This window comes from Elaeis guineensis, chromosome 2 (assembly GCF_000442705.2).
Source record: "Elaeis guineensis isolate ETL-2024a chromosome 2, EG11, whole genome shotgun sequence".
Classification (NCBI taxonomy): domain Eukaryota; kingdom Viridiplantae; phylum Streptophyta; class Magnoliopsida; order Arecales; family Arecaceae; genus Elaeis; species Elaeis guineensis.
In genome coordinates this window covers 71,128,282-71,139,346 of record NC_025994.2, presented here as the reverse complement: position 1 = coordinate 71,139,346, position 11,065 = coordinate 71,128,282, and the positions used below count along the sequence as shown (strand labels likewise).

At 41.8% G+C, this 11,065-nt stretch overlaps 1 long non-coding RNA gene across 1 annotated transcript; it reads right to left on the bottom strand.

Annotated features, from left to right (window-relative positions):
• Positions 1-267: 267 nt before the first annotated feature.
• On the bottom strand, positions 268-10,688 carry LOC140855439 (uncharacterized). The gene is made up of 3 exons (XR_012138369.1): positions 10,342-10,688; positions 829-983; positions 268-608 (listed from the first exon to the last, which is right to left on the bottom strand). It is a non-coding gene; the product is annotated as an uncharacterized lncRNA (long non-coding RNA).
• Positions 10,689-11,065: the final 377 nt, after the last annotated feature.

Sequence of the window (11,065 nt, the reverse complement as noted above, 5' to 3'; positions counted from 1 at the left end):
CCACTTACACTAAAGCCAATCGTCTTTATATCTCATACAATTAAGATGGCGATCATATAGCTGCTGTAGTATGGCCTTAGTGAATAGATCTGCTATATTGTTCTTTCTGTCTACTCGTTCAAAGACAATATCTTATCTTTAACGAGATGGAAACGTCTGAGATACAAAGCCAATCGACCAATTCTTATCGTTCAAAGATAATATCTTATCTTTCACTGCACAAATGACTTTGATCCACCATAATACAGCACTATGAGCCTCGACTAATTCTCTGTATTCTTTTCGCACAAGAGCTAATAAGCAAATGCATTCAAGATATGAGTTAACATATTACAATAACATATCAATTCAATAATTCATATTTTTATTATATATAATAGTTATACCCTGTATACAGCATCCTCATACTTATTGTATAGGAGATCCCAGTCGGGATATGAAACATTCTTATGGGGTTTCTCATGTGCTGCCGCTGTGCCACGTGCATTGAAGACCTCCTTCCAATGGCTATGGAGCTCATATCTGGACCCCTTAAGTAACCTCCCCATATGCCTAAGGATAGCCTCCTACACGCGTTGGGTATCAATCTCCTCGATATTAAAGTCGTGCTGCACAAATAATGGACAACATATGAGATTTCAAAAAATAAAAGTTAAGTAATTATCAAATTAAATATAAAATACATTGAAGCATCTATATTTAAAAAATATAATATAATTTATATTTAATTATTTATAAATGATCGAGGAGGATCTATTTCTGTAGCTTCGTAACTCTCCACCAATCGAACATCATCAAGAGAGCATACGATCGGACAATAATGCCAACCTCGCACACGTACGGATCTCTGATGTGGTGCTGAAGTGGTATAATATATTCCAATAGGATGATAATCCTCATCCTTTCTCTGGGATGTGCCCTTCTCCACTCCTCCAACTTCTCATTTCTGACAGCTCCACGAGTCTGCCTAATCACAGTATCAACTGCAGCAAAATAAAAGCTTAAAATCAATCATTTATATATAATAAAAATTTAAAATAAATTAAATATAAAAAATTATTATATATAAAATTAACTTGTCATGGCAGGAGATAATGTGCCTGCCTCAATAGACTGATGCTGAGATGAAGAGGTACCAACATCTCTATGTGGGTCCCTCCTGTTAGATTATCCTCCTGATGGCATAGCTTAAAATCAATTATTTATACATGATAAAAAATTAAAATAAATTAAATATAAAAAATTATAATATATTAAATCAATCTATCATGGTAGGAGATGATATGCCTACCTGAAAAGACTACTGCTGAGATGGAGATGTACCAACATCTCCATGTGGGCCCCCCTGAGAGATCGTGCTTCTGATGGTATAGCTTAAAATCAATTATTTATACATGATAAAAAATTAAATTAAATTAAATATAAAAAATTATAATATGTAAAATCAACTTGTCATAGCAAGAGATGATGTGTCTGCCTCAAGAGACTGCTACTGAGAGGAGATGTATCGACATCTCCATGTGGACCCCCCTACAAAATCGTCCTCCTAGTGGCCTGCCTATATCAAACAATATATTAAAGATAATATAATATGGATAAAAATTACATCAATACTAAATGATATATGAAATATAAGATATATGAGTTTTTTTGAAAAATTACATGTTATTATTCAATGTCTATATCTTCATCGGGAGGATTATTAACATCTTCATCATCTTAATCCACCAATGTATAATCTTTCTCATCATCATTTAGGAAGTTATCATTATTGTCTTCATCATCTTCTAATACGTACAGATTTAATTCATTGACATCAATATTATCAGGTTACACATCATCTCTAATCAGAGGAGATGTGCTTCCAATGTCGGCACTGTACTATCCCAAGTCATCTGTGAAAGAAATCCTCATCTATTTCTATCTCAGAACAAATATGTATGTCATACACATCCCTTGGTACAATCATTTGCACAACATACCATTCATCCTTATATCTCGTATCTTTTAAGTATATTACCTACTTTGCCTGACTAGAGAGTATGAAAGGATCGGATTGGTACCATGCTCTCACAAAGTTGATACTTGTGAAGTATGCATCTTTATGAATATCAGTCCTATTATTACTGATATCCCACTATTGGCATTTAAACAGGTAAACAAATCATTTTGACCCATATCTTAACTATATAATGTCTGTTAGAATATCATAATATTCAATCTCATTATCTCCATCGGTTCTCAATGTCAAAATTCTACTATTTTGAGACCGCCTCTACATATCAAGATCCCTTATATGAAATCTTATGCCACCAACAATACATGAGCTATAGCATCCGTGGAATCGAGATGGCATGCCAAATCATATAGTTCCTTGATTACACCATCTTCTTTATTATGATATATTAACATCATCTACAACAACATACAAATAAGTTACGATAAATTATCCGTATACATTACATATAATAAAAAGTTGAATAAAACTGCTATAGTGCTTACACGTTATTTGAACCAAGTTGCAAACTCCCTTCGATGTCATCCCTTGATATCTCTATTATTTTATCGCAATAATATGTCTCTATGCTCTCTACAATAAGTACATGCTTATTATTTATTTTACTTCATGAAAAATATATAGTGTTGATTATGTAAAAGTACTTACTCCATAAAATGATAGATTTTTTCACAATTATTTAGTACATAAAAATATACTAGATCGCGCTCTTCTATGTCCATATGTTTGTACTTTCTTCCACTAATGGGACTAATATTAACCTTGAAAATAGATAATGTAGATTTAATATCGGCCCACTCCCTATCTGCATTGCACTCTTCACGATTGAATCGTGTTTCTATATCATCAAGGTACATCGAACACAATATAAGACACTCTATAAAAATATATGCTTTCGTAATTAATCCTTCTAGACGTGCCTTATTTCGCATATATTATTTCAACTTATATAAGAATCTGCACATACAAAATGACAAAAATAAATATAAAATATATGTAATTAGAATTGTAATAGTTGTAAATTAGGTAAAAAAATTAATTTTTTTTATAATATTATTACCGCTCAATAGGATACATCCTTTGGTATTAAACTGGCTCGACAAGTAAAGCCTCCTTTGCAAGGTGAACTATCAAGTGTTCCATAATATCAAAAAATAAAGATGAAAATTTTTTTTCGAGCTTACACAAACTTAGGACAATGTCTGATTAAAGCTTCTCAAGTATATCAACTTAGAGTTTCCAACAATATAATTCTTGAAAAAAAATACCCAATTCAATAAATGCATTCCGTATCTTTAGGGTGGAGAAGCCATACATCACAATGGGTATAAGATGCTGTATTATAACATGTGAGTCATGACTCTTTATATTTAAGATATTAATGTCTTTCAAGTTCACACATCTTGAAATGTTGGAGACAAAACCATCAGAAAATATTACAATTTTTAACCACTCACAAAATCTTCTTTTCTCATCTCCATGCAATATATAACTTACAGTTGGTATTAAGAATTTTTCACCATCATGGGGCATCAAGTGCAACTAATACCATAATCCCATTCCTTTCAGGTCTAGCCGAGAATTCAAATTATCCTTTATTTTCTCCTTGATGTTAAGAAATATCCGAATAACATTATTACAAATATTCTTATCAATGTGCATAGCATCCAAGTTATGATGATGTAGGAGATATTGCCAATAAGAAAATTCAAAAAATATGCTCTGCTTCGTCCAGTTCAACTCTGATTCATTACGCTTTCGCTTGTGACTCCCAGAAACTTTGTCAAATTTGACATTGCCAATGGCTTCTAATTGTGCCAATATGTCATCTCCACTCATTACACAAAGTGGCCCATGCATCTCTAACTTTCCATGGAAGCATCAATTTTGATGGGTTCTCCAAGAATGATTAGATGGTAAAAACCGATGATGATACATATAGACAAATTTTCTTCTATGCTTCAATCTAGCGGAACAGCTACCACCATTGCAAATTGGACATGCCAAATATCTTTTTGTGCTCCATCCAGATAGATTGCCATATGCTGAAAAATTATTAATTATCCATATTATTATCTTATACAATCAAAAATTCTTTTTACTAATTGAATCATATGTTACAATATCAATCTCCCAAAGTTCTCTCAATTAATCGATTAAGGGTCACAGATAAACATCTATCTCATTATCAAAAGCTATAGGTCCAGGAATAAGCAGTGATAAAAATATAAATGGCTCTTTCATATATTTTCATGGTGCAACATTGTATGGCATTAGCATAACCGGCCACATACTGTAAGCATTGCTCATGGTCTCGAATGGATTGAAACAATCAGATGTTAGGCCAAGATGAATATTGCATGGGTCACTAGCAAAATAAGGATATTGTTTGTCCAATTTTCTATAAACTATAAAGTTAGCTAGAAAACTAATGATGTTATCCTCAAAATTTTCATCGCATGATGCCATCTCATCACCTCAGCCATCCTTGATGATTAATAAAGTCTCTAAAGTTTAGATGTTAATGAAAAGTATCTCAAAACCTTATGAGGCCGCTTCTTACATCTTTCAAAATCTTCAGCATATCTTGACTCACCATATTCTGGACAATAATCTAAGTATTGATGCTCTTTATAAAACAATGCACAATTATTCTTGCATGTATGTATTGGTGTATAATCCAGTCCAAGTTCACGCATATATTTTTTTACCTCTGAATGTGATTTTGGAAGTTTTTCACCATCTGGTAATGCTTCTTTAATTAAGTTCAATATATATTCAAAGGACTTTTGACTCCAACCAAATATAATTTTACCGTGGAGAAGTTTTATCAAGTACTCATGCTTCGAAAACTTCTTACAATTTGGATACAATGGCTCCTTGGCATCTCTCATGAGTTGTTCAAAATATCCATCATTTATATTATTCATACTATTAGGAGAGTTGTTATGAGTGTTTTCATCGGATACAAAATTATCTCCATATTGGGTAGTATGTGCCCCTTCATATAAATCATCTAACATATCATTGATGCCAATTGATAAAGACTATTGACCTGCATATTAGTCTCTTATGTTAGTAGATCTACATTCCCCATGCAAATCTCAAATAATATACTTTAAATCCATATCTCAATTAAACAAGTATTTCAATGTTGCATCTGTAGGCTGGAAATAGTTGTTGTAACATCTCCGATAAAGGGCATTTGATTCTATTAGGATCATCAACTCTCTCTCATGCAAATCTTATAAAATTTCTAACACCTTGTCGATATTCAGGTAAGATGATAGAGAAAACATTCATCCAATTTTTATCGAAATTTTCCATCTATCCAAGAGAAATGTTCATCATTAAAGTATGTGTTATAAAAAAAATTTAAAAAATACATGATTCTATCCATTTTAATTCATTATTAACGGATGTGACTCTATCCCTTCCAGAAAAATAATAATTTTATTATTGTTATTACCTGATATTTTGTCTTATTATTATGAAAATTTTGACGGCATCTCCTCATGGTTCTCCAAGTATACAATGTGAATACGGTGTCTATACATCCTATCCAATATATACCGAGAATAGAGGAGAGATAATTACTGTATATCACATAACGAAATAAAATATCAATTAATAATAATAATAAGATTAAAACTTTTTCAAATTGTCAAAAATTGGAGTATCCAAGAGTCGTTCAATATATGAACAACTCTTGAATGGGAATCTAAGGTTCAATGCAATTTAACTACTATTTCTGAACATACAAATAAGGATGGATTCCTAATTTATCAAAAAAAGATAACTCTATATTGAAATTTTTCTATAAAAATTTTAGTAGAATTTTCTCTAAAATATGGATGTTTCCCATATTTCCATATTCATACATATATTATAAGCATTCAATATATAAGATAGGTACTAATAAAACCATGGACAAATATAAGATACAAGATGGATACCATCAGCACCCACAAGGACAATAAATAATCCCATAAAGAAAATGTAACTGAACCATGAATAATCCCAAAAATGATACATTGTAGTATCTATTATTCACCAAATTAACAACCTCCTCCCATATGATAATTACATTGTCTTCTATAACAATGATAGACCAACCATTGGTTGGAAAAATCATGAATCACTTTGCTCGATCTATTGCTTCCTTCTTGATCCTGTGAAGCACAAAGCACGAAGCACGCCCCCCATCGCTCCTTCTCGAAACTCCTGTTGGGTGTATGTCTGGCCAGGATACCACCTCCCAAGATCTTTTCAGTATCACGCGATGCAGCAGGAAGAAAGAAGAAACAAAACAAAAGGAAAAACATCAAAATACGTGGATCAACCACAAAAGGGCTCACCTCCACGGGGCATGCAAATTTCACTATGGAAAAAAAAATTTACAAGAGGAGACCTCACCCTCAACCCTTGTACACCCAATTCTCTCTCACCTGAAGTTTCCCTCACAAAAGCTCTCTCTCTCTTGAAGACCCCCCTGAACCCCTGAAGTGCCTGGCGACCGCTGTCCAGGAGCCTCCTGCTCCTTCTCTCTCAGCGCGTCCACCTCTCTCTCTCTCTTCAATCGGGTTCGTACGGCTGTACGGCGAGAAACCCGAACCACACCTTCCTCTGTTCGTCACAGGACTCTTTTAAAGAGTTAAACAGGATTTAAACCTAATTAGATTAGGTTAAGAGTCCTAAACAAGCCAAATCAACCTCTAAACCGTCGGATCGTTACCGGAAATCACCTGGGCCCTCCGATCGCGCTCCAGTCCACGGAATAGTACCGTGGACCATGAGAAATGCGTGGGAAACACCCACACGGTCCACAGGCCCACCGTGGACCGCCGGTCCACGGTGGACCGCCCGGTCCACGGTGGACCGCCCGATCCACGGTGGACCGGGGCAAAGGGGCCAGCAGGCCGCCTGGGCCTGGGCCGGCCCGCGCGCGCAGGCTTGGGCCGTGCCTGCGCGGGCCTACACGCGGACTGGGCCGCACGCCCGACTGGGCCGCGCGCCAGGCTGGGCCACGCGCCCGCCTGGGCCACCCGCCCGCCTGGGCCGCGGGCCTGGGTCGCGCATCCCGCACGCCGCCACCTGCGGCCGCGCCACTGCCGCCCGCCGCCGGTCGCCGGCGGTCCTCCGCCACCTCGAATGTCGTGCCGATTCAAAAGCTCGTATCTCCTCCATCCGAGCTCCGTTTCGGATGATCTTGGTCTCGTTGGACTCCATTTTTCACCGCGAACCTCACTGTGGACTGAATCTCGAGGCGTCAAATCCTAACAATCTCCACCTCGACTCGATATTCGGTCTCCTCCAAACTTCGAGAGCTTCTGGATCTCCTCACCCGCATGCCCTGGAGCAATCGCCTGCTGATCATGGATGGGCAAACATGGGAGTCGAGCCAGGCTGCTCGATCCCATCTCCATCGTATGCTGTGCTCCTCCTGACCTAAGACCTGCTCGGGGCATCATCCTGCGGCAATAGGAATCTCACCTTGCGACGTCGCCTCTCGTCCTCCCGAATCTCCTGTCTCGTGCCCGATCCGCCTCTTGGAGCTCCACCTCGCACTGGACTCCGTGCCAGGTAATAATGTCCTCTGCTCCCCTTCTTCCCCTCCAGCACAATCCTATCACCACGTAACACCCTCAGGATTCCTCCACCAGCTACCGTCCTGTAGCCTCTCGAATCCAGTCTGCTAAGTGAGATAAGATTCCACCTGAAATCGGATATGTATCGACCTCCTCCAATCTCCTCACTACACCGTTATGTGTCCTCCAGCTGACCGTCCCAATGCCTCTGATCGCACAGCTCGATCCATCCGGCAGATATACAGTGCCCTCACTATTCTCCAAGGAGTCAAACTGCTCCTCTCTGCAACACACATGATAGGGGCATGCAGAATCTAATATACTGCTGAGAACAAATAGATACCTCGTCAGATATCTCCAGGACATCTCCATCTAAATCGCTGCCGGCCGTCGCTACAGCAGCCACCGTCCAATTTTTAAGTTGAGGGCAATCTCTGGCTAGATGCCCCAACTCCTCACACCGGTAACACCTGGTTTTGCTCAAGTCCCTCCTGGACTTGGACCGCCCTCGTTGCGATCTCCTGTCGCTCCGTCTACCGCCTCCTGCACCTCCAGAAGCCACCAAAGCAGAGCTACCGCCACCTGAGCTCGAAGCTGGGTTCTCCCTCCTGAGAACCTCGTTCTGGAGTATCGCCGCGGTGACCTCGTCCATCTTGATAGTGCTCTTCCCCACTAGAAAAGCAGTCACCAAGGACTCGTACGAAGGGGGAAGCGACGCCAGCAAAACCAGTGCCCTGGTCTTCTCCTCGACGTTCTCGCCAACGCTGAGAAGATCGGTGAGGATCTTCTGGAAGTGGCTCAAATGCTCTTGCACGCTCTGTCCCACAATCATCCGCAGTTGGTAAAACTGCCTCCAGAGGAAAAATGTGTTGGTGAGAGACTTCGCCATGTACAACTCCTCGAGCTTCGACCACAGCACCGTCGGAGAAGTCTCGCTCAGCACATGGATCACCACCTCATCTGCCAGGTACATGCAGATGGTACTCACCGCCTGCATCTGTAGCCGTTTTCAATCCTGCACCTCCATGGTGGTCGGCTTCTCATCGCACAAGAGAGCATCGATCAACCCCTGTTGGATGAGCACGTCCTTCACCCTTACCTGCCACAAGGAGAAATTGCTCTTACCATCGAACTTGTTGATCTCCATCTTGATTGTTCCTGTTTTCTCCATCTTCAGTCTTGCTCACCACCGCAACAATCTGCGTCCTTGTACCGCCTTGCTCTGATACCACTTGTTGGGTGTATGTCTGGTCAGGACACCACCTCCCAAGATCTTTTCAGTACCACGCGATGCAGCAGGAAGAAAGAAGAAACAAAACAAAAGGAAAAACAATCAAAATACGTGGATCAGCCACAAAAGGGCTCGCCTCCACGGGACATGCAAACTTCACTATGAAAAAGAAATTTTACAAGAGAAGACCTCACCCTCAACCCTTGTACACCCAATTCTCTCTCACCTGAAGTTCCCCTCACAAAAGCTCTCTCTCTCTTGGAGACCCCCTGAACCCCTGAAGTGCCTGGCGACCGCTGTCTAGGAGCCTCCTGCTCCTTCTCTCTCAGCACGTCCACCTCTCTCTCTCTTCAATCGGGTTCGTACGGCTGTACGGCGAGAAACCCGAACCACACCTTCCTCTGTTCGTCACAGGACTCTTTTAAAGAGTTAAACAGGGTTTAAACCTAATTAGATTAGGTTTAAGAGTCCTAAACAAGCCAAATCAACCTCTTGAACCGTCGGATCGTCATCGAAAATCACCTGGGCCCTCCGATCACGCTCCGATCCACGGAATAGTGCGTGGACCGCGAAAAACGCATGGGAAACACCCACGCGGTCCACAGGCCCCGCCGTGGACCACCCGGTCCACAGTGGACCGAGGCAAAGGGGCCAGCAGGCCGCCTAGGCCGCGCCTACGCGCGGGCCTGCGCGCGGACTGGGCCGCGCGCCCACCTGGGGTCGCGCGTCCCACGCAGGCCTGGGTCGCGCGCCACCGCCTGCGGCCGTGGCGGTCCTCTACCGCCTCGAATATCGTGCCGACTTCAAAAGCTCGTATCTCCTCCATCCGAGCTCCGTTTCGGATGATCTTGATCTCGTTGGACTCCATTTTTCGCCGCGAACCTCGCTGTGGGCTCAATGTGGGCTGAATCTCGAGGCGTCAAATCCTAACAACCCCATAAGTCTACCTTGCTGCCTATGACAGCATTCCTCACGGCCGAGCACCCTCCTCCCTCCCTACCCCGCCCCCCCCCCCCCCCCACCCCCACCGGTGCCGCCTGTGACTGCGTTCCCCATGGCCAAACCCTCGAACCCCCTCCCCACCCTCTCTGGCTCATGAACACCCACCCTCTGCCTCAAACCGCCCCACCCTCCTCCCTCCCTACCCGGCCCCCCCACTGGTGCCGCCTACGACCGCGTTCCCCACGATCGAACACCCGAACCCCTCCTCGCCCCTCATTGGCTTATGAACACCCACCCTCTACCTCAAACAGCCCCACCCCCCCTCGTCCCTCCTTGCCCCGACCCCCGCCCCCACATCGGCGCCGCCTGCGACTGTGTTCCTCACGGTCGAACCTCCGAACCCCCTCCCTACCCCTCTCTGGCTCATGAACACCCACCCTCTGCCTCAAATCGCCCCACCCCCTCCCTCCTCCCAGCCTCGCCCGCCGCCCCCCCCCCCCCCCAGCTAGCTTAAATTAAATGAAAAAGAAGGGAAAAGAAAAGGAATGATCAATCTATGTTACCTTTGATCGGCACTGACAACGTGGATCGCGGGTGAAGCCAAGTAGAGAGAGGGTGGCACAGACAGAGATCGGCAGCGGCGGTCGGGTGAAGCAGAGCAGGATGGCGACGTGCGGTGTGAGGCGGAGCAGAGCAGAGGAGTCAACGGTGGGGCGGCGAGCAGCGGCGGCAGCGATGAGGATTGACGGTGAGAGAGGGAGAGAGGGAGTGAAAGAGCCAAGGGACGAAGAGGGAGAGAGGGAAAGGAATCAGCGGGAGATGGGTTCGGTGGGGAAAGGAGGAAGAAATAGGAGGGAAAATGGAGATGGATTCGGTGGGAGTGGGTTCGGTGGGAGATGAAAATAGAGGAAGGAAGCGGAAAACGGTTTCGACGATGCTGATACAGTGTTGTTATTTTTTTTTATAAATTATTTATTGATATAAAATTAATATAAGTAAAAAAATATTATTTATGTAAAAGTGGAGCATTAGCAAATGTCATTTTTACCTATGCAACATTTGCATAGGTAAATATTTTTTTATTTTTTATAAATTATTTATTGATGTTAAATTTATATAAATAAATAAAATAATTATCTATGCAATGACTCAATATCGATAATGAGTCTTTACCTACATATATTTAGTGTCGGTAAAATATTTTATAAAAATAAAAAAATAAAAATAAAAATAAAAATATTTATTGATGCTAAATTTGTACGGTAAAGAATCTAATTATCGATGCTA